The sequence below is a fragment of the Panicum hallii genome, chromosome 3 (assembly GCF_002211085.1).
Source record: "Panicum hallii strain FIL2 chromosome 3, PHallii_v3.1, whole genome shotgun sequence".
NCBI lineage: Eukaryota > Viridiplantae > Streptophyta > Magnoliopsida > Poales > Poaceae > Panicum > Panicum hallii.
The window spans coordinates 55,494,688-55,499,531 of NC_038044.1; positions in this window are offsets into that span (position 1 = coordinate 55,494,688).

Genomic DNA, 4,844 nt, shown 5'->3' on the forward strand with positions numbered 1-4,844 from the left:
CAAGAGCCACCTTGAGCTTCAACATTTCATACACTTGTTCATTCAATCATTCAAGAAGCAAGATTAAGGACTTGAGTAGAGAGAAGCTTGTGTGCATCCATTCTTTGTGATTGGTTCTTGCTCAAGTGAAGGCCTTAGCTTGTTACTCTTGGTGATTGGCATCACCTAGGCGATCTTGGTGATCGAGGTGATTCTCACGGAGCTTGCCAAGGATTGTGGAAGCCCGGAGAAGAGATTTGTACGTGGCTTGATCTCCACCACACCGGGATGGTGAACGGAGACTCTTAGTGAGCGCCCTCGTCTTGGTGACTTGGAGGTGACAATACTCTTTGTGAGTGTCACAACGTGGATTAGGGGTGTGTGCCAACACATCGATACCACGGGAAAAATCCGGTTGTCCCTTGTCCACTTTACTTATTTCAAGCATTATCTTTCATGCAATTTATTCATGTGCTTGATTTAGGGATCACTAGTTAGCTCTACCTTGCTAGGCTTTATCTCTTTTCACCTTAACTAGCTTGTGTAGGTTGTTTAGTTATCCGGTTGGTGAATTGGGGCCTTTCTAGTTTTTGCATAGGTTAAGGTTGTTTTATCTTGTTTTAGAAATTGAAAAAGGCCCAATTCACCCCCCCTCTTGGTCCATCGATCCTTTCAATTGGTATCAGAGCCTCGTTGCTCATTTGGATCATTAGGCTTCACCGCCTAGAGCTATGGCCAAGATGGGTGGTTCGCCGCCTCACTTCGAGGGCAAGAACTTTGCCTATTGGAAAGTTCGCATGCCGCATACCTTGATGCGATCGCCCCCGAAGTATGGTTGGCAACTAAAGTCGGATTCACCGGAGAACCCACCCCCGACCAATTAAAATGGAATGCTAGAGCTAGAAATGCAATTTTCGAAGCTATTAGTGAGGAGGTCTTTGCTAGAGTTAATGGCATGGACCTAGCAAGTGATATTTGGAAGGAGCTCATTGAAATACATGAAGGTTCCACCAAAGTTCGTGAACAAAAATATCACTTGTTTAGAGCTAAGTATGATTCCTTCAAAATGTTAGCTCATGAAAATTGCAATGATATGTATTCTCGCTTGAATGTCATTGTCAAGGACATTAATGCACTTGAAATATCCAAAATTGACAGTGCATCCATCAACCGCAAGATCCTCATGCTACTCCCGAAGCCCAAGTATAACATTATCAATGCTATGCTTCAAAAGGAGGATCTCGCCGCTATGGAAGTTGGAGAACTTGTGGGCGAAATTCGCGCTCATGAAATGAGCATTCTTGGTATGATCGAAGAGCCAACATCAAGCAAGTCAATTGCTCTAAAGACCAAGACAAACAAATCCCGCAAGCTCAAGATGGTCAAACAAGACTCAAGCTCAAGCAATGAAGAAGATGATCATCATGAAAGCTCATCCGATATTGAAGATGATGGAGAACTTGCTCTCATGATGAGAAAGTTCACACGCTTGAATGAGAAGATCAACAAGAAGGGTTTCAACTTTGACTCCAAGAAAGGAATGTTCCGGCCAATGGATGTCAAGAACAAGATTTGCTACAATTGTGGCGAAAAGGACACATCCGTCCAAATTGCCCCAAGCCGGACAAAAGAAGCAAGGACAACAAAAGTAAGCATCGCCATGATTCAAGCGATGATGAAGAAGAGGAAAGGAAAAACAAAAACAAGAGATTTGGGAAGAAGAAGACCCATGACAAGAAGACCAAGCTCTTCCCAAAGAAGAAAGGGCACACCAAGAAGAGTTTCTTGGTGGAGAAACAAGAATGGGTGACCGATGTCTCATCAAGCGAAGACTCAAGTGATGAAGAAGACATTGTCACCATCGCCCTCACCAATGAAGAACCATCTCTACCTCCGCCTCCTATGTGCCTCATGGTCAAAGGTAACACCAAGGTATGTGAGGTAGATAGTGAAGATGATAGTGATGAAGAGCTTGATCCTAATGAATTTACTAACCTCATCAATGAGTATACATCCGTCATCAAGAGGGAAAAGGGCAAAGTTAAAGTTCTTGAGAGCACTCATGCTAAGTTAGAGCTTGCCCACTCCGACTTACTTAGTAAGTACAATGACTTGCTCAAAAAGCACAATGAGTCACTTGTACTTGCTAAGCAAGTTGAAAGAGCCACAAAAGCTCAAACAAGAGCATAGGGAGTTGGCTCACAAGTATCAAGAACTTGAATTTGCTTATGAAGTAATTGACCCAAGTCTTGAGAAAGTTGTTGATGAAAAGGTCAATGCTTCTACTTCATGTGATGACCTACTCATTGATGCATATGCCACTAATGTTGTGCCCAAGCTTGCCTCTTCTAGGGAAAAGGAATTGATGGATCAAGTGGCAAGTCTCAAGAGTAGTGTGGAGAAACTCTCAAGGGGAGAATACATCCACAAGGAGATTCTCTTCAACAATGCCCGTGACTATGGTAAGAGAGGTCTTGGTTCATTTCCGGAGCCAAACATGGCTACAACTTCTTCTCCGGAGATCAAGACAAGCTTCATCAAGGAAGTTGGTTCATATTGCCAACATTGCCAAGTCACCGGGCACCACACTAGGAGTGCACTTTACCATCACGTCCTCTTCCTAAATTACCCAAGAATTACTCATCAATGTTTCAAAATAATCATTTTCTCTTGAGTAAAGTGAAGGGCAAGGTGAAGGCCAAGTTTATTGGCAAAATTGCTAAGGAGTCGAAGAAGAAGCTCCCCAAGCAACTTTGGGTCCCAAAAGCTCTTGTCACACATGTGCAAGGCCCAAAGCTTGTTTGGGTTCCGAAAACTCAAAAATAAATTCTCATGTGTGTAGGTGAACTACAAAGCCGGTGGAAAACATTGGGTACTTGATAGCGGTTGCTCTCAACATATGACCGGCAATGATAGCATGTTCACCTCACTTGAAGACCCCGGCGATCATGAACATGTCACCTATGGTGATAACTCAAAGGGGAAAGTCTTAGGTTTGGGTAGAATTGCAATTTCAAAAGATTTATCCATTTCAAATGTTTTGTTTGTAGAAGCACTTAGTTTTAACCTCATTTCTATTGCACAATTGTGTGATCTTGGACTAACGTGTGCCTTTGACAAGAATGGTGTTGTAGTAACTCATGAAAAAGACAAGTCATTGGTATTCACGGGGTTTAGGCATGGCAATATCTATTTGGTGGATTTCTCTTCAAAGCAAACAAGCACCATGACTTGCCTCTTCACCAAGTCGTCTCTTGGGTGGCTTTGGCATAGAAGAATTGCTCATATTGGCATGAGCAACCTTAAGAAAGCCCACAAGAGAGGGATGATCACCGGCATAAAGGACGTCACTTTTGACAAGAACAAGCTATGCAAAGCATGTCAAGCCGGGAAGCAAGTTGCAACTCATCATCCTATCAAGACGATGTTGTCTACCTCCAAGCCGCTCGAGCTACTACACATGGATCTCTTTGGTCCAACTTCATACAAGAGCATTGGTGGTAACCTCTATTGCCTAGTAATTGTTGATGATTTTTCACGTTACACTTGGGTCATGTTTCTAGGCGATAAGGGTGAAACTCCGGAAATCTTCAAGACATTTGCAAGAAAAGCTCAAAGGGAATATAATTCCCCAATCGTGAAGATTCGGAGTGACAACGGCACCGAGTTCAAGAACATGAAGATTGAAGAATGGTGCGATAAAGAAGGAGTCAAACATGAGTTTTCCGCCACCTACACGCCTCAACAAAATGGAGTGGTGGAAAGGAAGAACAAGACACTCATCACCCTAGCAAGAGCAATGTTGGATGATTATGGCACGTCCGAGAAGTTTTGGGCGGAAGCAATCAACACGGCGTGTCATGCATCCAACCGAGTGTATCCTCACCGACTCCTCAAGAAAACTCCATATGAGCTCATCACCGGGAGGAAACCAAATATATCATACTTTCGAGTCTTTGGTTGCAAATGCTTCATATATAAGAAGAAAAGGCTCGGTAAGTTTGAAAGTAGATGTGATGAAGGTCTCTTTCTTGGTTATGCATCAAACTCCAAAGCATATAGAGTATTCAATCAAACCTCCGGGTTAGTTGAAGAAACATGTGATGTGGAGTTTGATGAATCTAATGGCTCCCAAGAGGAGGTTGTTGGCTATGAGAATGTAGGGGATGAAGAGATTGAAGAAGCCTTGAAGAAGATGTCCATTGGGGATATCAAGCCGGAAGAGGTGCATGAAGGCAATGATCAAGGGGGAGGACCTTCCTCATCTATACCAAGCACCTCCACGGCATCCCTAGTGGATGAAGTTCAAGATAAAGTTGATCCACTACCTCAAGAAAATGTGTCAACACCAACACCCCAAGTCCAAGAACAAGAAGAGCAAAATGTTCCACCACAAGCACAAGTCACTCATGATCCACCCCAACAAGCATCCACGCAAATACCGCTAGTGAAGCACGGTCGCATCTCCAAGGATCATCCAATTGGTCAAATCATTGGTAGTCCTTCCAAAGGAGTAAGAACTCGTTCTAAGCATGCTTCATTTTGCGAACATCACTCGTTTGTTTCTTGTATTGAACCCACTAGCATAGAGGAAGCACTTGAGGACTCGGATTGGGTGATGGCCATGCAAGAAGAGTTGAACAATTTCACCCGCAATGAAGTTTGGGTCCTCGAAGCTCCTCCGAAAGACAAGAACATCATCGGCACAAAGTGGGTCTTTCGAAACAAGCAAGATGAACATGGGGTGGTTGTACGCAACAAAGCAAGACTTGTGGCAAAAGGGTTTTCTCAAGTCGAAGGTTTGGATTTCGGTGAAACTTTTGCTCCGGTCGCAAGACTTGAAGCTATCCGCATCCTTCTTGCTT